The following is a 24,623-nucleotide window of genomic DNA, read 5'->3' as shown; positions in this document are numbered from 1 at the left end:
AGCTGGAAAAAGATGAGGGAAGTACAGCTAATGTAAACTGAAACCCAAACTCTGGTAGCTGTTTGCTACAGGGAGAGAATTTCCCATTCAAATCACTATGGATAACTTTACCTCAGCTCTGAGCTTCTGATAGTTAAGTAGAACAAACAGCCTTCAGTAAAAGATTAAATATCAGATTACATCTTGATATGAAAATTATTGCTATGTTATCAGGATCGCTGTGTACATTAACTCATGCTGCTGGCCAGTGTTTGCACAGTAGTCAGACTTCTCCCTCACCAGCTTCACAGCTTTAAACCTCTCTTATTCTTAACCTTCCTCACAATTCCTGCTTAAATATATAACATATAATTCTGGAAAGAATTTTGAAATACAAAATTAAGCCTAAATTATGCAAATCAATTAAAATTAAAGACCCCTGTCATTTTGCAAAGCTAGTAATTAAGGCCTTTTATTCTTTTTTCTCCTCCAGGCTTTGAAAATCTGTGCAAAACTTTCAGTCAGTGGGGATCCAAGAGTTTTCAGGCAAACAGAAATACTTAGGAAGGAGCATTTAATGGAGTTTCCTTCTCCATCTTCCTGCCCCAACCCAGAAGAGACAGACCCATTCAGGACTGCATTAATCAGCTCTGGAATGAAACTAGTGGTGGTAGTTAAATGTTCTGGCGCTGTAGGAGAGGAATGGAACTGTTATCCTTGCTGCAGGATGTGGCTGTGGTTCATTCACCTGAGAGACTGAGACCCTGGGAATTTTATGAAAGCTAAAAATGTTTTGCTATGATGACAATGTCTGAAAGACGAAAAAGTTAAATGTTTTCACAAGCATGTGAAAAACAGTTTTCATGTCTCCAAACAGAGGTGAGGAGTGATTTGTATTGACTTTTCTGTTCTGTGTATGCTTGTTTTCTTATGCTCTTTCTCTGAAGAGATCAATGCAGACTTTTTAACAAGGTGAACAGCAAATTATTTAAGGTGGCTAGAATGTCAGCAGTGTTATTGTAGAGAGAAGTAAATGGCTGCATATCCAGTTTGGGATATAGTCAAGCTGCAAGCTCTTCTTAACAGAATCAAGAATTTAACAAAGTCACTGATTCAGGATGGGGCCTAACTTACAGGTTTAGTATATTTATTCCGCCTCTGTTTCCACAATTTGTTACTTATTCAAAAATCTGTCCTTATTTATATGATGTTGTTTTCACTATGAATTCTGAGTGTTTCATAGAAGTGTGTCAGTCTCCATTTATTCTTCCTAATCTCCAATCATATCTGCTGAATTCTCTCATATTTTTTCTTTTGCTCTTTGACAGTTCTCTAGATATTTTTTTCTCCCTCTTTTTGGCAGCTCCTCAGTTTGGGATTATTCTGATCTCATAGTGCCTCAGTCCCAGATTCTTTGCAGGCATGCATTGATGTTTTTACTACTAATGTGTTCTTAGTCTTGCTGGACCTTCCTTCATGAGGCCAGACTGTAAATTGAATCTATTAAAGCTGGCTATTTATGCTGTGTCAAACTAACATTTGTTTCCTGGAAAGGAACTTATCCTGGACGACTGCATTTGCAGGTTTTGGGAGGTCCATGGCTTTCTGTAATACTTTATATTATAAATCACTCTTTTTTTCTAGTTCTATTTTTTTATCTCTGGTCACTAGGTATTTATTTAAATGGAAATTTAATCAGATTCTACCTTCTCTCTGTTGGCTGCCTCACAAATGCAACTCTCTCAAAATTTTTTTGGCAACACAGACTATCTTCTATGTGGTCATCATTAGAACTGCTCAAATTTGCTTTCAAACCTGCAAAATGAAACTGTGGAATATATTACTCTTTTTGTTTGTTTGTTTTTAAATCATTATCTTGGAGCTATTTTCTATTCTTAAACCCTGCCTAACTCACATACATAGAAAACATGTTGTTCCACTGAAAATTCAAGTACTTAGTGTACCGTGTGTGCTGTATGGGTAACCGGATTAAATGGAAAACATCAATTACTTGATCAATCCACAGAAGACTTTAGTAATATCCAGGTTATCTGGGTTCAACTCTGACTTGGCAATAGATTTTGTTTTGTGGCCTTGGATGATTCCCTTCATCTGTCAACTTCTACCCCTCTGCAAGAGATAGTTATTTTGCCAAAGGTTTAGTACCTTCCATTGTAAGTAAAAAGCACCACTGAAAATGAGCCTTTGAGATATTTCTGTGAGCAGTGACTATCTAATTCAGCAGCTACATAAAATTAATAATAAGTCGTAGACACAAGCAATAGCATATTGATACTTTTAGAAATCTCAGTGTCTGTAATCTAATAAAAAACACATAAAAAAGATTAAACTCCCACGGTGAGTCATGGAGAACCTGTGCTTCTTCATCCTGCTTCTTTCTAAGAGTCATCTTCCTCATCACTGCTTGATTTAAAAGAAAAATTGGCATGCATGGTAGTTGGTCTGATAAAGGTATGCTAATCACCAACTGGTTTCAGTTTATAAAGGCTGTTAGAAATTTCATCCCTGCTTTTTGGCTTTGAAAATCAAGATGATTTAATTGCAGGTGGAGCACAGAAACTATAATGAAAGAAATCCACACTCTTAGGGAACAAAGGACAAATTCCAAAGGGTTTATTTTTACTTTTATCCAGTGGAAGATGAGGTCATACTCAGGAGCAAGATGGCTCTCAGAGATAGATACCTGAGTAACAGACTGGGGGCTTATCGGACTGCCAGGCTGCAGCACTGGGGATTTTTGAAGTCAATGTGTGGTTGAGATGCTTGTCCAAAAGCTGACTGAGAAAGCAAGCCCTTGATAAATAAAGCCAGCACAATTTTAAGTGAAATATCTTTTGTTCTGGTTAGAAGCTAGAACTTCAGGTTTTGCCTATGAAAAAAGTTCTCCTGTTCTTTTGATGAGGACTAGGACAGGAACATCTAAAAGTAGTGGAGCAAGATGAGGGGCAAAAAAAGGACAAAAAATCCCTTCCAGTAGGGAACTTCTAATATGTCTTGGGTTTCTGTCCTTTTAAGATGGGATGGTTTCTTACACTCTTTAAAGCACATTGCCAATAGAAATGAAACACTCCTATTTTATGATTAATTAATGCTATAAAGAGCCATTGAGAACCAAGATAAAGTTACAAATCTTAGTATCCTATTTAAAAATTGTGTGCAGATGCTACTGTGCCTGTATATAAACATATAAATATTATCAGTCTTGGGCTGATTTATGTTTTTTTGCATAGAAAAAGCTAACACAAAAATGTAATTTATATTTACAAAACTTTCTTTAGAGATAAGAAAGTTCTTATCTCACCCTTGACTGAGAAAAGCTGTTTATTCAACAAAGTTCAATGGTTTTATGCTGAAATTCTGCAGGCCAGTTGTATCCTCAGCAGACATCAACCTGACCTGCTCCATTGCACGCCCAAAGCACTGTCAAACTGACAGCTGTTACTGAGTTTCTGAAAAATACAAAAAGATGCTCCTGGAAATTATTGTGACTTGTGTGGTCTGTGTTTTCTAATCCCTGTTTAACCCCAGATGAGAAGTTGTTCTTTACAAGATGTGTCCCTTACATCACATTTTGTCTGGGAGCTGTCTGCTGTTGATAGTGGGGATGCCCAGCTGACGCCTTTAAATTTCCTCTTTAAAAAGACAGCATTACCCAGTGACTTTATCTGAGTTTTCTTTCCTGTTTGCCATGTCAGCTGTGGCCTTCTCCATTTCACCTCTGCATGCCTTTCTGCTTTTTCAAATGGGGAAAAAGATATTGGCGTTGCTTGTAAAACACCTTCAGTGCTACAGATGAAAAATGTTTTGTTGCTTTCTAAGTGGTTATTTTGCAATTGGTTGCTTTTTGTTTCCTATTTTGATCTCTAATGGGTGAACATGATTTCTGATTTTGTCTTTGTATCGTCCTTTTGATTGTGGAGAACCTCTTTCACTTAGTAAATAATTTCCTGCTCTTCAAGAGATGGGAATGATGAGGATGTTAGTGCACCTGAGGCTAAATGCACATTTGGGAGTGTATGCATCTGAAAAAAGGCTGTGAGTATTTTCTGCACCAGACTTGAAGCAATAAGCTTTAAACCTCTTCCATAAATGAAACCGGCGCCAAGGAAGGGAGGGAGGAAGGGTGATGCCTTATTGTGAGGTGACATTCTTTATGCGTGCGCCTGTAAGCACATCTGCACATGGAACTGCTCAGAAGCCACTTCTGTAACTGTACCAAGCTTTGTTTACGCTGTAGCCAGGAATATCAACACCTGACCTTTAATCCATGATACTCTTTGAGTTACTATCACTACTGAGGCCTGAATTTGTGGTAATTTAGAACATTTTTCTAAAGTGTTGCAATTTCTGCTTACATATACACAATTTTTTTAATAGCTAAATTGCAGGGGAGAAAAAACCCCAAAGGCTCTCCAAAATGACAAGCTGCTGAATCAGTCATTTCAACAATTAGAAAATGATAAAATTTAACCTTTTTAAAGCTGTAATTCTTAGCCAGAGCCAGACGAATTTTCTTGGGAGTGACAAGAAGCCCATTTTTTAGTCATTCAAAATTGGGAATTTTAAAGTTTTATTCTAAATCAAAGGGTAGGAATGGAACTTTTTCTGAATGATTATGAGAAATTACTAACATATTTTAACCTGTATTTTAGAATAATTCTTGGCTGAAAGAATTAAACTGTAATCCACAAAACTTTGTATTTGGCTGTCATCCACGTAGAAAGTTCAGACTATAGTCAAAGTAAAACAGTAGAGTTCAAACCTTGGAAATTTCCTTCTTGGGAATTCTGACATTTTGAAATTCTGTCTTCTCTCTCAGTATTAAATATTTCTACTCTAAAATTCAGATTAAAAAAATACTATAAAATATTTTGTTTCAGAAATATTTGGAGGATGTTACTGAAGCCTTAATTTGATAACATTCAAGTTGCCCCTTTCCATTTTATCATTGAGAATGTTGTGTATTTTTATTTCTCTTCACACTAATCTATGCCCCCAAAAGGAAAATATGTTAGGTTTCCCATGCTCACAGACATAGCTGATATCCCTTTAGAAGCTCTTATTGTTGTGCCTCATGTCCCTCATCAGATTAAATTCTTGCTGTGCTTTGCCTTTCCTGATCTCATGCATTCCTGCATGCTCTGGCAGAGCTTTGACATTCCTGTCAGGGCATCTGATCAGCTTCCACCTTCTGCACCTTTCCCTTTTATGATTCAGTTTGGTCAGGAGCTGCTTGCTCTTCCATGGAAGTTTCCATCCACCACTGCTCCATTGCTGCTCGTCAGGATGGACCATTCTTGAGCTTGGAGGAGCTGATCCTTGGAGATCATCCAGCTCTCCTGGACCTCCCTTCTGTCTAGGAAGTGAGATATCTCCATGATATTCCTTCCAGCAGGACCCTAAACAGGCCAAGGTCTGCTCTGCTGAGAGAATCAGCATAGAATTAGATTTTTCTATTAACACTGTTTTTAAAATCTTGTCTGTAATGTATTTTATTATAGTCAATCAAGAATACATTTTTGTATTAAAAAAATGTTGATTTGTCAATCATATTGGGGAAATATTTTGGTTTTCCATATAATTACAATTACAAAGATAAATTTGGCAAGGTAAAATTGCAGGTGTTAGATTGTATGGTTCAGGTGAAACAACCCAGTGGTTTCCATAAAATATGGATTGAGAAATATTGCTATTTATCTAGAAGCACTTTTAATCTTATAAAAAATTCAGTTAAATTTTATTGCCGGTATCTGTTAGCTACGTTTTTTTTCTTCACATAAATATATTTCTTTGGCTTTAGCTGGAATAGAATCCAGTTTCAGATGGATGGAATTTGAATGGATTTGGATGGAATTCCAAAGCAACTGTCAGGTTAGAGGATTCTGTAACAAGTATCTGAGCCAATTTTTTTTTTTCAACCTTGCCAAACTTGGAAACCTGGCATAAAAGGTACTAAAAATCTTTTATCATTATGGTTGCCATCTTTTCTGGTACTGCTTGTCATTAGCAGAAAGATTATGCCTGATGGGGAATCTCCTGCCGGAGTCAGACAAAAAGTCAGGCTGCAATCTATGAGAGGAAATGTAAAAAAGTTCAAAGAATCAAAGGGGAGGTGAGACAGGCATGGGGCCAGTCAAGAAAGAAAATGGAAATACCACTAGACCTCTGTATTGAGGTGGTTGAAGGTAACTGAGCAAATTAATTGTAGTATACTATCAGTGGGATATTTATTTTCTTAGAAATGCTGCTGTTATTTTGTTTTTTGCCCTTGTAGACTGATGAAGTGATAATCACATTTGTGAGAATAGAAAAAGTATGACAGAAATGAGGACAGGAAGAAAGGAAACAGAGATAAAGACTCATTATGAAGGTTAAGTTTTAAAGAAAAGCAGAGTCAATAATTCTAGAGACATTTAAAAATATATATTTTAGGCATTCATTTTAATACAGTTTTTGTTACATTGTTGTGTTCCCACTTTTTTTTTTTTTTTAATTAGTATATTTAACATGATAAATACAACTTGGAAATATTTATAAAAATTCTTCTGTTATGGGGTTTTATTCCACCTTGAAAAATTTTGTGAGATCTTTGACTCAGAAGGGAGATAATGCTCAGTAGTGAAATTATCTGAACTATTTTTATTACTTTTTATTAGAGAGCCAGCAGAAACAGGGACTTGCTGTTACTTCATCAGGTTACCAGCTGGGATGAATTATTGGTTTTATGGCACATAAGAGTCTTAGCCAGGGATGTTAATGGCATGGAGATCTCGAGTCCTGCACTTTGGCTACAATAAATCTATGTAGTGCTACAGGCTTGGGGTGAAGTGGCTGGAAAAGGGTCCAGCAGAAAGGACCAGGGGTGTTGGCTGACAGTGACTGAACATGACCCAGCAATATGCCCAGGTGGCCAGGAAGGCTAGTGGCATCCTGGTCTCTATCAAGAATAGCATGGACAGGATCAGGGCAGTGACTGTCCCCCTGTAGTCAGCATTGGTGAGGACACACCTCAAGTGCTGTGCCCAGTTCTGGGTCCTTCACTTTAAAAAGGATGTGGGAGATACTGGAGCATATCCAGTAAAGGACAACAAGACTTGTGAAAGATCTCAAAAATATGTCCTGTGAGGAAGAGCTGAGGCAGCTCTTTGTTTAGTCATGAGAAGGGGAGGCTGGGGGAGCCTCATTGCTCTCTACAACTCCCTGAAAAGAAGGTGTGGTGAGGTGGGGGCCAGTCTCTTCTATCGTGCCTGCAGTGAGAGGACCAGAGGAAATGGTCTTAAGCTGAGATAGGGAAGATTCAGATCAGATATGAGGAAAAATCTTTTTCACTGTTAGAATGGTCAGGCATTGGAGAAAGTTGCCCAGGAAGGTGGTGTGTCACCAGCCCTAGAGGCCCCTGAATCTGGCACTGGATGATGTTTTTAGTGAGTTACAGTGGTAGTGCTGGGTTCATGGTTGGGCAGGATGATCTTAAAAATCTCTTTCAACTTTGATGATTCTATGATCTGTAAATGGTGCCAGTGTGGGGCATTCCACAATCTCCTGGGTAACCTATTCCAGTGTCTCACCACCCTCAATCACCTCTCTCACCCTTATGTGAGACATGATCATTACTCAGCTGTCTGACTATAGATCAAATACTGACATTGCAACCCAGCACAATAACTCAACATGTCCTATTCCCTGATAATCTCTGGATGATAATGTAATAATTTTGGTTTCCAAGAGATGTCTTGTTTTATTTGCTCCTTTCCATTTTGTGATGTGTACTTAGCCAAAATCAATATCTATGATCAGGAGATGACTGGATATCTGACATCCCTTTGTCTCCAGAATGATCTTTCTACTGCCTAATGTATTCAGTGGCACATTTCATATACAGCATTATTTCTTCCACAGATACAGTGGTTAATGCATGTGTCTGGGAATTGTGTTTCCCTTTGATTTATTAGCTAAGCACAAAGGCTTTGTCCTATTATTGCCATCTTTATTCACACAAGTCTTGGCACGTTTCAGCAATTCCAGCTACAGCTCATTTAGGGCTGTTTTCTTTTGAGCCTTGTTTGTTTCACCTAATTACTTTTGCAATAACTATTTTTAGGTTTTTGACATTCATTTGTACTGGGGTAGTTTATTCTTTATGTGTTTTTATATCCTGGGTTGGTCTCCTAAGTGAGTCTCCTCAGCTGTGTGCATTTAGTTTGTTCCTTGGTAATTACAGGAGACCTTCCTGAGAGGAATGAAAATGTAAACATACTGGTGGCATGTGAGTGGCATCTGAATGATATCAGTGAGAAAAATACACCTGTGAGAGTGGTAAGCACGGGGGAATATCTGCATAAGGATATCCCTTTCAGATCTGGTGCTGTAATTCTTGCTCCTGTATCATATAAAGAGATTGGACTGGAGGATGCCTTAAGTTTTATTGTAAGTCTACTTTTTCTCACTGTCAATGATCTGCCAAAACTTAAGAGAAACACATTTTTGATTCCTATCTTGAAAAGTTGGTTTCACAGCTTGCTCTCCTAATGGGTATATAAAATGAATTATTCTGTTGACTCTTAGATCCATCACTGTTAATTTTCAGTTCTCTGAACTTCCCACTTCTGTCTCTTGTAAAGAGAATAAAGCAACTAAAGAACCAATTAATGATATTCACAGCCAGCCAAAGCCCAGAACTGTTTTCTCACAGCTCCCTTGAAGTGCCAGTGATGACACCACACTTAGATTGTGTAGGTTTTGTTTGCTAATGTCAATAAAGCCCTCCAAGAATCCTGTGCAATGAGTGACAGATATGATATCTGAAGGCAGATATAAAACATTTTGTGCCTTAGCAACATGATATGGGACCTGGATTCTGAGCCCAGCTTACTCCAATAAAGCTGAGGGTTTTTTTATTGTCAGTCATAGATTCAGAGTTGTCTTTCTCAACAAGAGAATACCAGGAAAATATCATTTACTATGCGTGGGCTGGCCTTGTTTCTCCTGCAAACCCACAGTCCCTTCAAACTTTGCTGGCTGTGGAAAAGTTAGTCAATCAAAACATTAATGAACCCTCAGACAGTGCTTTTTTGTGTTTCTGTATTGAGTTCATAGTCAGAGAGAGCAACAATATACTGTCTTAAGAACATGATATTCCAGATAGCCAAGCACACAACTCTCGTCAGCTCAATTGTTGGTTTGAACCTGCACCCCACTAAATGCTATCTGTACATCGACTGCATTTTTTTAGAGGAATATTTTTTTTGTATTTGCCATAGCTTCCACTACCTCTTAGACATTTTTCAGATATGAAAGATGTTCCCCTAAAGAACATTCAGGATAAATGATGAAATTGTCAATAAGTAAAGCCTGGTGGCTGACAATATCCCTGAGTGTTCAAGAGGCAGAATGATTTTGGTGCTACAATGGACAGATGCAGAGAACAGCAAACCCCCTGGTGTGGAAATAACATCATTTGGCTGTCTGCTTATCAGCTTCCTGGTAAATAGAAATCAAGTGCTTTTATCACCTGAATGAGCATGTGAAATTGATAATGTTTACAATTAGCAAAAAATACTCTCAAATTTTTGAGTGGTAGCTCAGACTGCCCATTATGGCCAGAGGCTTCTTACATAATGTGCCAGAATAGTCAGAGAAAGAAGCTGCTAGAAAAGGAATCTGCAGGTGATTAACCTAATTAACATGAGGAGTTTCATATAACTGTAAGCTTATTCTGGTGCTAGTACTTGGAGCTCATGACTGTGATTCTTGCAATTCTGCTCCTGGCTTTCATGTGCTTGTATTTTTTTAATTTTAGGCAGCATTTTTGGTTTTTTGTTTTGTTTTTTTTTGGCTTGGCTGACTTCTTTGAAAAATGACAGTAGTATTCATTTACCTTACAGAGTTACTGTAAACCTTAATTAAGCTTCCCCTGATCAGCTTGGAGAGGGCTGGACAAAAGCTGCTGTTGAGGTAACAGCAATTTTCTGGGACCAAGCAGTATTGAGCAGCATGGGGTATTTCATATCTCAGCTCTTACCTGCTGCTGTGTCAGACAAAGGGGTGAGATATTATCTCAGTAGACTAAGAGATAGCTAGAAAAACTAGACACATTTTCAGACTTTTGTTTCTTTATAAATAGGAATTTGACAAAATTGATTTGTTGAGGTTGAAATTATGCATGTATTTGGCTATAGCAGGAAGATTCAAGCTTCATTAAAATAATAATTAAAGAGTCCATTCAAAAACTAACAAGAGCATTTCCCTTTGCCCTTTCCAAAACTGAACCTTTTTTTTTTTTTTGTAAATGCCAGCCTATTTTGTTTCTACAAACTAAAAAGCATGCTTTCACTTTTCAATTTGAGCTAACATTTTTCATTTAAACATTAACATTTTATACAACAACATAAGTCAAAACTATCAGCTGTATGTCTGGAAGGACTGTAAATGAGTATCATATCCTTGTGAACTCAGAACATGAGAAAGGCTTCCCTCCAAAATCTGTACATCCTTCCTAGAAAATGGAAATAAAACTAAGCTCACAAGGGGCTGTTTTAATATTATAGATGAACCTGGGATGGGCAGCTGTTGAGGGAAGTGGTTGAATAAGCAGTGGTTAAATGACTGTGTTAATCTTCAGGAGCTCCAAAACCAGATTTAGCTTCATCCCCACCTCACTAGCAGTGCTGGGTGCCATTGTCACCTTTTCTCTTGTGGCTCAACTTGCAATGTTCCACCTCATGGTGATCTGAGTGGAGAAGAGCTCCACTGACCTGTTTTTCATTTGTAGGCTTGGATTTCACTCGAATTCTCTGCTTTGTGTGATTTTCTGCCTGGATGAAGGGAGGATATTGGATCTGTTGGGCAGCAGTCATGTTCTTTTCAGCAAATGCCTGAAGCAGTGGTGGCCCAAAAGGTCAGTATAACTATAATGTAAAATACTTCCAAGCTAAGTGTAACAACAAAGACCCTCAGGAAGAAAGAATGGACCTATATTTGAGTTGGAAGCTCATAGTAGATTTGCAATAAATTTTGGGTGTGGTAATTCATAAGTAATATTCCATCTTCTGCAAGCTCTGCAAGATAATTCAGGACTGGCAACATGGGTTTCTGCATCGAAGACACTCTTCCCTAATGCTTAGCATTGGACATGGCATATAACTCCGGAGTGAGCCCAAAGGAGAGCCACAAAGATGATCAGAGCGGTGGAAAGGGCTGGGGGTTGTTCATCCTGGAAAAGGCCAAGCTTACCTTGTCCTTCCAGTACCTAAAGGGGTCTTATGAAAGGGAGGAAGAGGGACTTTTTATGTGGACAGATAGTGACAGTGTAAGGGGCAGTGATTTTAAACTGAAAGAGGGTGAGTTTACAAAAGATGTTAGGAATAAATTCTTTACTCAGAGGGTGGTGAAGCACTTGAACTGGCTACTCAGAGGAGCTGTGGATACTCCATCCCTGGAAGTGTACAAGGCCGGCTGGATGGGGTTCGGAGTAAGCTGGGATCATGGAAGGTGTCCTTGCCCATGGCAGGGGGTTGGGACTAGATGGTCTTTGGGTCCCTTCTAACCCAAACAATTCAATGATCCTATGAGAGTAGTGGTAAAAGGCCATGGATGCTGAGGAACTCCAACAAATGTAAAAATGTACATTAAAAATAAGATAATGAATTTTTTATAGATTTATGTATATATAATAGCTTTAAAAATAATAGCTTTAAAATGTTAGTAATTTCAGCTGTTAATTTTATTTTATAAAGAAACAAATAAATAGACTTTATTTATTTGTTGTGGACTTTTCATCCCTCACGGTGTTCAAGGCCAAGTTGTATGGGGGTCTGGATGACCATGGAGATCTGAATAAATCCATGGGAGGGTGCTTGGAACAAAATGATCTCTAAGATCCCTTCCAAACCTAGCTATTCTATTATTCTATTATTCTATTTTCAAGTGGAATGGAGAATCTAAAATGGTACATTTTAGCCCTCTGTCTTGAAGCAAAATTAAATATTTCAGAAATAAGTAATGTTATGTCAAGTTCAATTGCCAAAGAATATGATGTTGAGGAAAACAACCCAAATTATAAGATTTTAAGCAATCATTCAAGGGTTTTCTGCCCAAAGTTATGCTAAGCCCAGGGTAGACCAGCAGTCTTCTCACAATCTTGCAAAGTCACATTGTTTCTGGAGGAAATAATAAAACCTCCACCTTGCTTTTTAGAAAATATAACTGTGAGGATTTAGTGTTATTTAGGAGCAGTAGCAAAGCAAAGGAACAAAGTGATTGAATGCTTTGCTTGAAAATAGAGATTTAAATTCCTATGTCCTTGATCTTGAGCCTTGTAAAGCTTATTGAATCGCTGAGGTTCAGACTCTGGGGTTTTTTGTTTTGTTAGCTGCAGGTCTTTTGATTCTGCTATGATGGCACAGTTTGTCCTAAAGTGAAGCAAATGTAGAAAGTGGAAAGACAAAATGGAAGCAATGCGTCATTAAATGAATGATTCCATAAAATTTAATGGAGATGTCAGGAAAGATAGAAAATATGGAGAAAAATAGAGTAATTATCTAGCTAGATAATCAAAGTATCTCTTAGTAAAGTAAAATACTTTTCTGAAGAAGTGAAATTGGATTCTAAATATTGAGAGAACCAAACACTCCTCTAATCAATGTAGAGGCCTACAAGTAAGAATAACCATGTTATGAAAACCAAGTTGGAGCTGTGGAAATTGAATTATTAGAAATGTTTGTACTTTAAAACTTGATTTTGAAAGGACCTCAAGCTTAAGTAAGCCTTCAGTTTATACCCCCTTGAGTAGGAGTACAGCACTTTGAAGAAGGCACAAATCAGGTATTTTTGATAGCTATGAGGTGCTCTTTAGATGTGGTCTGTCCTCCACAGTAAGGAGTTGTACGAAGAACCAGTTCCCAAAGAGATGCTGGAAGGCATCGATTCTTAGAGATGTGATTATATCTTGTACAGCAAATTGTTCTTATTGGTTTTTCTGCTTGCACTGGGGGAGAAACAGGCAGTGTTTAGTATCATTTGGAGGCTGCAAAATATTTTCTTCTCTCTCTTCATATAGGCAGATGCTTTGTGTGTGGAGTAAGCCAGACTCTGCTTATGACTCCCCCAGTTACCTAGCTCCTGACATGGTGTTAGCACACCATCCTACAGCTTTCCCAAACACCAGGCAGCAAATCCGATCACCTCTATGTATCCGCAGTGTGCTAAAGACAAAAATCCCAAAGCACAAAAGTGTTTTACATTGATATCTGGATGCCCTCCTCATCCCCACTTATTGTATGAGCAACAAGGTGGGAACACAGCACACTGTGGCATCAGGAACTCAGGTAAGTTTTTTATAAGTCTTGAGTACATGCATAAGATTGCATTATAAGATTACATTCCTCATGTTAAAATACAGAAGTCAGGGAAGCCATCACAGAAAACAGACTTATTGAGATGGATCAGTTTTGCAAGACTAGGTCTAAAAGAGCAAAAATATGGATAGATACAGATATTGTCAACAGGTAGGGACTGGAAACTCTGTAGCAATATGACTTAAAATAACTTCTGCCTTAGCAAGCAACTTGCCAGTTGTCACTACTAATACAGAATGGAGAACTCCCATAAAGAAATTATGTCTAAGAGAGAAACTCTGAAATAAAACTTCTGCAGAGTCATTACAAAGAAAGGGCTTTCTGACAGCTTTGGGCTCTCTGGCTTCATTATGGAGTGTGTATAATTGGTGTGATAGGAATAATTTATTTGTTTGCATCTCAGGTTTAATGAGTGGCACTGGGTAAATAAAAACAAGAACAGCAACCTGTTAAACCCCAAGCTGCTTCAGATGATGTTTCCTGTACAGCTCCTGGTGGATCTGCAACTTGTCAAGAGCAGTGATTCTATTAGTGAACACAAAGTCAATATTGCTTTCTTTTCATCCAATTATAGTCAGTAAAATCATCAGGGTTATGGATGTTTGAAAATACAGCTGGTGCTTTGACTTCTTCAAGGAGAAAATTTTTCTTGACTTACACCTCCATTCCTGTCAGGTCATCTGCAATATTCTGCAATGGCAGTGATATGAGGGGAATGGGACTCAGAGTCTGTGAGTGATGCTTTTGGAATATCCTGTATTAATGTCTGAACAGCTTCATGCTTGGGAGCAGCCTTATTCCAGCTTGCTCCAGTAGTACAGGTTAGAAAAGCATAAATTGTCCTCTTTTCTAGTGTAGTATATTTTGTTTGAGGTTTTGAAACAGCTCTGCAAAGCTTAGGAAGTTTCATAATCTTCCTTAATAACTGAGAAAGCTGTGAGGAAAAAATGGAAAGCAACATACTCAGAAGTGTCTAGTAGTTTTGATTGCAGTATTTCAGGGGTTTTGGAAGGTTTCTTTGTTTGTTTGTTGAGGATGTTTTTTGTATAGAGCTGAGGCTTGGTTACTCTTCTGTGCTGCAGGATCAGCAGGAGGCCTCGGCATGTGCCCAATTCCACATGCTCCGGTCCTGTGTGCACAGCCTGTGTGCACACAAACTGGCTGTCCTGACATGCTGAGTCCTTAATCATCTCAATGGGATTTAAGAGCAGCTCAGGCTGCTGCACAAACAGATGAACAAATTGTTTGTAACCACTTCAAGGTGGTAGCCTGGAATTCTCACATTTGTGGTCGAGTTTCTTTGAAGGAAAAGGTTGAGAGTGTATTAAGCTAACAGAGCAAGCTGGAAACAAAAAGGATTACCCTGATGGTGACACATGAAGTAATACAGAGCCATGAAAGATTTGTTCTAATCAAATTGCTGGAAAATCAACCATGAGACAGAAGCTGATCTGAGGCCCATGGCATGGGGACTTCTGGGAACAGTTTGGCATGGGTCACTATAATGTCCTCTTAAATGGAAAAGTTTTGAGGATTGCAGCAGTATCTGTGCTGGGTTCAACAGAGCTATTCAATCCTCCAGTCTACTTGTCTCCTGCCCTGGCTCTCCAATCCTCATCCCCAACTGAAAAATTACTTATTGGCCAGCTATTCTTGTGAATAGCAATTTCTTTTAGTGATGTAATTTCATTTTCATACCCCCATGATTGACTATTAAATCTCATTTATGGGTAATTAGCATTATCTTCTATCATCCATATACTGGTAGTTTTCATTGATCCACCACCTTTGGGCGGTATCATAATCATTTTATGGTCCTAGGTGTAATACCAGGCTAAAAAAATTTTTTAAAAAAATCTCTTGATCTGTTTTATTCAAGGGCATGTTCTCTTTGAAGAGCTAATTTGAACAGACTGAGATAACAATTACAATTTGTTTAAGGTGTCAGTGAGAAATTGCCATTTGCAGCTCATGCTCTGCTGATATCTGAATCTTATTGTGCCTGTGGATATCAAGTGCTCTGATACTCACAGTCCTGCTGAGTAGAAGACTCTTACTACATGTACCCGAATCAGTGTTGAGATGCGGTTTCATATCAGTCTAGACTTAATTTAGCTGGGTTTATTATTATTTATTTATTTATCTGCTTCATTGGCTCATCCATAAATGCTCATCATATTCTACTGTTACTGGTTAATATAAAATGTGAAAATATATTTGAATTTATTGATGGGAGAAATGCAATTACTGCAAATAATTGCACCAGCAGTATCTCCTGAATTTATTGATGGGAAAAATGCAATTACTATAAGTGGTTTTACTTTCAATAAATGGTGCCAAACCCCCGGTATTAGGAAGAAGTTTACTGGAATTCAGACTAATGGCTGCAGAATGGTGTTTCTTTAGGCAATTTTGTCATAGCTGGGATAAACTGGCTCCTTCATATGGTTTCAATGCCCAACAGCTGCGTCTGTAAGTAGCTTACTGGAAATTGTTCTTCAGACTGTGCTGGTTCTACTAAAACTGTTTGCATTTTCTCGCCGTCTAACTGAAATTATGAAGTTTGGGTAAGAAGACAAGCAGTCTTTTTTGCTGTGTTATGGCCACACAGTCTGACTTGTCTAAGATTCTGTTGCCTAAGGTAGGGCACTGAAGCAATTGTATATTTTGTTGATACAGAGGATTCACAAGATTTGATGACTTTATGTTTACTGTGGTGTCTTTCTTTGCCCATTTTGATACATATTGGGTTACTTGTAGGTGTCTCTTATCTCAGGTGGCAGCTAGTAGCAATTAGCTTTCCCTTGGCTGAGATCACTGCCCTCAGAAATGGAGCAGTGCATTTCATTGAGCAGAGGAAATTGAGTTTTTTGACAGCCAGTTTTGGTTGTGATAACCACAGACCAAACAGAGATGCCCCAGTGCAATTACAAGGTAATTTGCTTCAGGCCTTATAGCTTGCTGAGTTTTTCAAATGTCAAAGAAAAGTGAGGAAAAAAAAAAAGCATTTTAGTCATAAAAGCATTAAGTTATTGGGGTTGTTAGTGTTGCTACTGCTGTGTACTGTTACTTAAGTGGATGAAGGTGCATATTTGTGACTTATGCTATGTACTTTCATCACAATCAATCCGTATCTCTTACAGCATTCACTCAGGAATTTCTGGATCACTCTTAAGTCACCTCTTTTTTGATAAATTTACTCTGAAGGTGTGCCAGGGGATACTGCTGGTGCAATGCCAAGAGTAAGTGCTTCTCCATGTAACAGATTCCTGGGACGCCTTACCAATGGATGTTGCAGGTACAAGGAGTTTAGAAGGGCTCAGTGAGAGATGGGAGAGGAGCTTGGTGGAGATATTTATTGGTGTTGCTGCATAAACAAAACACAAAAAGCCCAAGAAATCCGTGGACAAGTGTTAGAGTAGAAAGTACTGTACTTGCTTATCCTGTTCTTGCTTTTCCTAGGTTTCCACTAGTGACCACTGTTGAAGGCAGAAGTCTAGGCTAAGTGTGCTCTGAATCCAGGATACAGTCCTATGCTCCTATATTTCAGAATTCTTCAATTTCTCCAGCACAGAAATTTTATTGAGCTCTTCTTGTAAGTTGAATGTCAATTGGGGTTCTCCGTAACAAAATTATCTTGCACTTTTTTAACAGTGGGAACTTTAGTTTACTTTTTACTACTCTTAAAACCATTCTAATCAACATGCCACTGGTTTATGTTTTATTCATCCATGTAGTAATCTTTAGTCATTTTTTGCCCTTTATTTTTGGAATTCTCTAAGAACTTGCTTGTTGAACACCAAAGATTATTTTCTTTCCCTTGGTTATAACTTCTGGACTTTGCCTTGAATCTGTTGGTGACTCATATACTTTTAAAATTATTTTGAGAAAAAAAATGATGGTAAATTACTCTGTCATCAAAAATACATTTGATGGGTTTAGACACTTGTAAATCACTGAACTTCGTTCACATTGTGTGCACACTGCTAGAGCTGCAATGTATAGAGATTAATATTCTAGACAGGCTTTGCACTGAGGGTAGGATTACATAGGTTACATGTTAAGACTGAGGCACATGAGCAAGTTACAAGAATAAAGTTGATGTCACAGAACCATTTAGGTTGGAAAAGGCCTCTGGGGTTGAGTCCAGTCTTTTATTGATCATCACCTTGTCAATTAGACCGTAGCCCTGAATGCCATGTTCAGTTCTTTCTTGAGCACCTCCACGGATGATGACTCCACAGGGAAGTCAGTCCCAATGATTGACAACTCTTTCAGTGAAGAAATTTCTCTTGATGTCTAACCTGAACCTCCCCGGTGCATCTTGAAGCTGTGTCCTCTGGTTACCTGGGAGAAGAGGCTGATCCCCACTTGGCTACAGCCTCCTTTCAGGGAGTTGTAGAGGGTGATAAGGTCACCTCTTTTTCTCCAGGCTAAACACCCCCAGCTCCCTCAGCTGCTCTTCATAGGACTTGTGCTCCAGACCTTCGACCAGCTCCATTGATTGCTCTTCTCTGGACATGCTCCAGCACTTCAAAGTCTTTCTTGTGGTGAGGGGCTGAGAATTGGACACAGCACTCGAGGTGAGGCCTCACCAGTACCAAGTAAAAGGGGACAATCGCTGCCCTGGTCCTGCTGGCCACACTATTTTTTATATAAACCAGGATGCCAATGGCCTTCTTGGCCACCTGAGCACATGCTGGCTCATGTTCGGGCACTGTTCTGCTGTTGGCCGGCACCCTGAGGTCCTTTTGTGCTGGGCAGCTTTCCAGCCACTCTTCCCCAGACTGCAGCATGGAGTGATGTGGTTCATGTGCAGAACCCAGCACTCAGCCTTATTGAACTTCATACACTGGTCTTGGCTGACATTTCCAGATCCCTCTGCAGAGCTCTCCTTGCTCCAGCAGTACCACTCTCCCACTCAGTTTGGTGACAGCCACGAATTTATTGAGGGAACATTTGGTCTCCTCCTCTAGGTCATCAATAAAGATACTAAACGTGACTGGGCCCAATAATCAACGGTCTTAAAAATCAGTAACTGGGTCAACCCACAGAAGAGACTGGGCCAGTTTGATACTACAGAAATATAAAATCTGACAGTCTTATTTGTTAGGACAAATATTTTTACAGAGTGAGACTGGTTTAGAGCAGAGAAATTTTAGAAATTTTAGCAACAAATAAGAGGGCAGAATGATATCTCTTTCCTGGCCTAGCCTGTGCAGACCTAACACTGGTGAATATTTGGATCATACAAGTGATCTCACCAATGCCAATAGCCCTTGAAAATGAATGATGTTGTACAGATCAGTTCTTAGACTCATAACACCTCCTAGTGTGCTGCTCACATCCTCTATACTTTAAACATCACCTTTGCCTGTGGCCTGCTGAGTCCATCAAAGTAGTGAGTTGAAGCAAATACTGCTGAAGCCAAAGGGTTGGAAGAGAGAAGACAGAGCAGAAAAGCATTTGAAGACAAGGGAGCTTAGTCCTACCTACAGAGAAGAGCTCATCCTAACTTGATGAGTCCAACTTCTATTAAAGGGTATAAGGTCTAAAGTTCCAGTTGCAGCCCACAGAGCGTGTTCTGAGGAATCAGTCTGTGGCTGTACAGTGTCTCTCCTGTCATCTCCAAACTGGGTCTTCAAACTCATCTCATACACATATTCATATCTGCAACAGTTTTGCTACCTACACAGACCTTTATAAATAAAGACATTGCTGAGCCATGTGTTTGGGTGCAGAGGCTCCTTAAAAATATCCTGGGTGAAGTGCAGGTTCCAGCACTTATTGGCAGGATGTAGATGAGGGAGAGTACAGCTGGAATGTCGGGAAAGAAGGATTTGTGGTAGCTTGAGTTGTTAACTATAAATGCACGCACTGTTTTTATTTCTTATATCTATATTTTATACACAAATACACTTACACAAGAAAAAAAGGAAAGAAAAAAGCTATACATGAGATGGCACAAGAGACAGAAAGAAAAAACTCCAAAGATAAATTACAGATGTGGTTGGCCTTTATAAAACAGTTTGTATTTAGGTTGCTGTTGGAGGACAGAAATCATTGCCCAGAGCCAATAAATAGCAGGTAGCAAGGATCACATCTGTTTTGCATTCTAATTAAAATTTCAAATAAACAGCTGAGATGCATGTTTTCTGTAACAAACTGGCTGTGGTGTTTTGAGAGCTTTCTGATGAGATGAAAGCTGTAAGGATGTAAGGGAGGTCATCTGACTTATAGCATCAGCAGCCTGTCCTATCAGTCATTGGTGTTATCAGTTATTTGTGCGGAGGTAACACATTAAACCTATAATTTTAATAGGAGCCCAGTAGGTATTACTGACTACCCAGCACAACCTTTGCCCCAGAGAGTTTATAGTGTGAATGCACAATTGGAAAAAAAAAGATGAGAGAGAAAATAAGCACAAGGAGTTACAATTATCTGAGGCAATGAGAATTTTTCATGCCAGTCAGAGAGATATGAAAGGAATCCAAAAGTTTAAATTCCTAGTGCTATGCCTTAGGCATAAGAGAAACGCATTACATTGGCCTGCAGCGCATGCTCATGATGCTGTTACTTTTGTCAAAGTATTTTCACAAGCAGTGATGACTTAAAAGACAATAGAGAAAACCCCAAATAAGCTTTGTGGCTGTCACTGGGAAACTTCAGATTTATATCCATCCATTACATCCATTTACGTGCATAATCTGTTTTTCTCCATGCTGATTTTTTCTCTTGCCTAGAAAGATCTAGATGGAGGCAGAGAAATTATTGCTTATGCAATGGAGATAGGCAATAAGTCTCATCCTCTACAGGAAAGGGCAATATTGAACAATATGTGTTGAAAATAAACATTTTAAAACCAACATGCTGATTCCTGCAAGAGTAGTAAATAAGCTATGGATTTTTGTAAATGGCTTATGTTAATATCTAATATCTCTTAAAAAAAAAGAAAAAATATCTAAATTACAATCTGTATTGCTGCAGGCTTGCCATTTACACAATTTATATATGTTAAAAGAAAAAAATGAAACAGACCAGTGAACAGCAGGCCATTTAGGCTAATTCTTTGATGGAACAATTAATCTGGGATTTCATTAATCAAACATTAGAAAGTAAAAATGTAAATAATATCAGGCAACTAAGTTTTGTGGAAAGTAGGCCTTGTCAAATAAACCTTTAATCTTTTTTGGCAAGATTACAAGTCTGGTTAATTACAACAACTTCACTGATAAAAAGAATTTGCTGGATTTCTCCTGGGAATTTGATTTAGTACAATACGGCACCTAGGAAAAAAAACAAAATAAAATTTATGGATAAGACAGGGCACACTTTAGGGGGATTAAAATTCTTTCAACAACAGAGATGAAAATGCAATAGATTATACAGATTATCATCAAGCCACATCTTTACTAGTAAGAAAACTTACAGGCTTGACTCCCCTCCTTCTGGTTGGTTATTCTGGGACATCTTCCTGGTAAAATTGACCACTGATACAGAACCTGCATAATGGCAACCTTCTGAGGATGCTCTTAAGTTCCATAACTCTTCTGAATGACACAGAGGGTGAGATTCAATTATTAAAAAAATAAATATAAGGAGGTACCATTTCAAGTGTCCTAAGGAGCTGAATTCTTCTGCCTGGTGGATATGACACAGGACGTAAAAGAAACCCAAGCCTTTCAGAAGAGCAGCTGGGGCCATTTGGGGTATTTCCTCACAATCTGAACAGGACTGCACCCCCCTGTTTAGGCAAGCAAATCCTACCTCAGCTAACATCTGTCAGCTGGAGGCTTCTCTCCTCAACCACAGCTCCTACCCACACTTCTGGTACAGCTCTCGAACCTAACAGGAGGAGGTCACCGCATCCAGGAATGACTGAGCAGCACTCTTGAAATTTTCCATGTGTGCTGTGTTAAATTTACTACTTGTTACAAAGAGATTACCAAGTGTTTGCCAGCCCCTTTGAAATAATTTTTAATTACACAACATACATTTAAAGAGCAGCTTAAAAAATAATAAAAAAAAAGTAGAACTGGAAAAATTCTTCTCATGTGAACACCAAGAATTTATCTATTCAGTTTATCAAAGAGAAGATTGAAGGATCACCTTATTATTTTACTGAAGTCCTTAGACACAGAAAGCTATGATAATGAGAAGATTTGCAGTCTTGCAGACAGAGATATGATGAAATCCAATTTGTTGGAAGTCAGACAAATTCAAGCTTGAAATAAAACACATTTTTGAACGCTGAGGTTAATTAAACATCAGAAGAATTTCCATGGAGGAGGTGATAGATTTGCCATTGCCAAGAGTCTTTCAGGGAAAACTTTCATTCTGAACACCCTTTGTCCAGTTTCTAGGAACAAAAATACCATGGACTCTGTGTGGAAATTTTCAAACTAGATGATCACAATGGTCCTTTCTGACTACACAACACACAAGTTTATAAACGTGAGGAAATGAGCCCCGATCTTCCAGAGGCTATGCTACTGAAAAATTTTTCCCATCTGCGAAATGAGAAATATTGGAACCACTACAAAAAAATCCTTCCATGGAAGAATGTGTGACTATTTTCTCAGCAGACATTTTTTGAAACTGCCTCAGTAGATGTCAGCTTGGCTTACTGCTTCTCCTTTGATAAGCAGAAACTTGGGTAAAATTACAGATAAGGTCATTAGAATATCCATTTTCGGCAATAGAGTAAGCACTTTTTGTGCCTGTATTCTATTGCACATTTACTGACTGTTGATTTCTTCCCTTCTACATTTTTATCATTGTCAACATTGCTGTCCAGAAAATGCCTTTTCCCTCTTGGACAATTATCTTCACTCCTAGGCTTTCCTGCTTCTTCAAGAAATACAAAAATTTAGCCAAATACTTTGGTGGTTCTTCATTCTTGAACAATGGTCAGGAGAAATGTGTTTCACCCCACAATTATGCTGATGTAAAGACTGTCTGTGCAAGGGGATGGGTCTGAGGGTGAGGTAGTGGTAAAGAAGGTGACTTAAGAGGAGATTTTGGGTTGATTTCCATGAGAAGTAATAAGTAGACAAGCTATGAAAAGTGTACCAGCACATAATGATGGGCATACTAAATACATAAAGAAAAAGAATTTTTGTGTTGGACCACAATCCTTGTTTATCTTATTGTCAGTGGACTCATTCTTGCTCCTTGGGCAGTAAGATGATGAGATGTGCAAGCCACACACCTGCATCTAGATTTGGATTTCAGATTAGGATTTGTATTTCAAGTTCTTTCCAGTGGTATGGGCATTCAGCTGTGATGGTAGAGTTCACTGTGTTGTATCACAGGGATGACTTATGACCGTAATTTAGATTTAAATATAGATTTCATGTAACTTCTGCGGAAAATATGAAGCACATCTGATTTTGCATTTTAAATACCTTTCCTCTCACCACAGGTATTTGATTGAAAACACTGGTTTATGAATATATGTATACAGCTTTAAATGTGTTGAAGGAAATTGATAGCAAAGGGCTGGAAAACCTGCTAGTTAGACAATGGACAGCACAACAGAGATTGATTAAGCGTAGTTGTGGGAATTATATTGTTTAGATTTGATCAAAGAACAGATTGATTCAATTTACGGGAAATGATTCTTCATTACCTTCACACAAGTGTTTTTCTGGAGCAGCATCAATATTTTAGCTGCTTTTAGGTTTAAATACTGCATCCAGGGGTGTTCACTGCAGTGCTTTGGATCCTTTGTCAGGATTTGTTAGCTTTGTACTGGTCTGGTGATCATCATGCTCTAAAAGAGTGCTTCACTAGAAGAGGCTCCTTTTCCACTGCATTTTTGTGTTTGATGTTAGCCAGCTGCCCATCACCAGTGCTACTCTTTCCAGCAGTGATTTCCCTTGAATCCTAACAAGCTGTCCTCAAGCAGAGATCTGCATGTGGCTTGTCTCTGTGTCCTAAGTCTTACCTTCCATCCTTTTATGCCACCAAAAGCTCTCTACTAGCCCTATGGCACCTCACTTAGCAAATCAATATTAGGAAATATTAGGAAAGTTTTTAACATCAGGTTTCCCAATGGAAACAGAGAGGAGAAATCAGCCTGAAGCTGATTCTCACACTGCACAGTACTGGGGCTGGTATTACCTAATGCATGAAATTTTAACACTTATACTTCAGTCAAACTGACCTGCTAACCAAGCTTTCTATGGCAGTGAAATAAGGAGGAAATAGTGTCAGAACTTTTAGGATGGGAAGGCACTTTGGATTCTTATGTCTCCTTACACGAATAAGTGGAGGAACCTAGTAGGTGTGTATATGAATGGATGGATGGATGCATAGCTAAAAGAATTATATGAATCAATGAATGAATAGATAGATGGACATATACTGCTGTACATACTGAGAGAAAGTGATGGCTACAAAACTATGTCAGGAAAAGCTGGGAAGTTTCTCATGCAGTGATCTGAGGTTTTGGCCTTCGTGTCATCTTAAAAAACCCTGAATTACATAAAGGACATATCTCAATTAAAGGCCACAGCAGCATTAAAGGAAATGTGCTGGTTTCAGTAAAAGCATCTGAAATATCTCCAAATGTGGAGGAGGGTTTTGACATGATTCCTTCAAGCTGTGGGTAGCAATTGCCAGCAAACTTTGCATCTGCATAGAAAGATACAAAAAAGTGTGCTTTAAGCATTTAAAAAATGCTTTGTACTTCTTATGTTTGATGCTTAAAGAGAGTGCTGACAAGTATGGAGCATCACAGAGGAAACTCTTACCAGCAAAATCAGTGCTAAGTGGTTGTGCTTTATTATTTGCATTTCCTTCATTCTGTAATTCTCTTTCCCTTGCAAAAGACTAAATTGATTACCAACTTTGTATCAATGAGCTCCAATTTTTTACAAAACCAAAGTAGTAGCTTATGCCGTGATTTAAAATAAATTTTTGCTGCAACTGTGTAGTCATTACTCTTCTCTAATAAGACTTTCAATTTTTACTTTAATGACATATGCCATGTTATTTCAGAGGTGAAGAAAAATCAGTCCTAATTTTAGCCAGGCATGCTGGGCCCACAGATGAAAAATAGGAGCTTTGGCCAGACTTGTGAATTCCACTGAAAACTTGCTAACTTGTACATTCTCTGTCGCATTCAATTTTTAGCGTAAAATATTTGCCTTCTGTCCTGAGTTTTATACTTGAAAACTTTTAAATTGGTTTGTCTTTGATAAAAGTTATTATTTCTACTACAGTATCCAGAAACCTAATTTATTTTGCATATAAGAATGCAAT

The 24,623-nt window shown here is 38.4% G+C and overlaps 1 long non-coding RNA gene across 2 annotated transcripts in view; it reads left to right on the top strand.

Moving 5' to 3' along the window:
- Positions 1-24,623, top strand: part of LOC113458756 (uncharacterized) — a 106,030-nt gene that overhangs the window by 26,808 nt on the left and 54,599 nt on the right. For both annotated transcript variants that reach the window (XR_012579489.1, XR_003379301.2), the window contains exons 4-7: positions 473-858; positions 10,772-10,897; positions 13,058-13,325; positions 16,818-16,950. This is a non-coding gene — a long non-coding RNA (uncharacterized LOC113458756). The remainder of the gene's footprint in view (positions 1-472; positions 859-10,771; positions 10,898-13,057; positions 13,326-16,817; positions 16,951-24,623) is intronic.

This window comes from Zonotrichia albicollis, chromosome 3, assembly GCF_047830755.1.
Source record: "Zonotrichia albicollis isolate bZonAlb1 chromosome 3, bZonAlb1.hap1, whole genome shotgun sequence".
In the NCBI taxonomy this organism is placed as follows: domain Eukaryota; kingdom Metazoa; phylum Chordata; class Aves; order Passeriformes; family Passerellidae; genus Zonotrichia; species Zonotrichia albicollis.
This window is presented reverse-complemented; position numbering and strand designations above follow the sequence as displayed.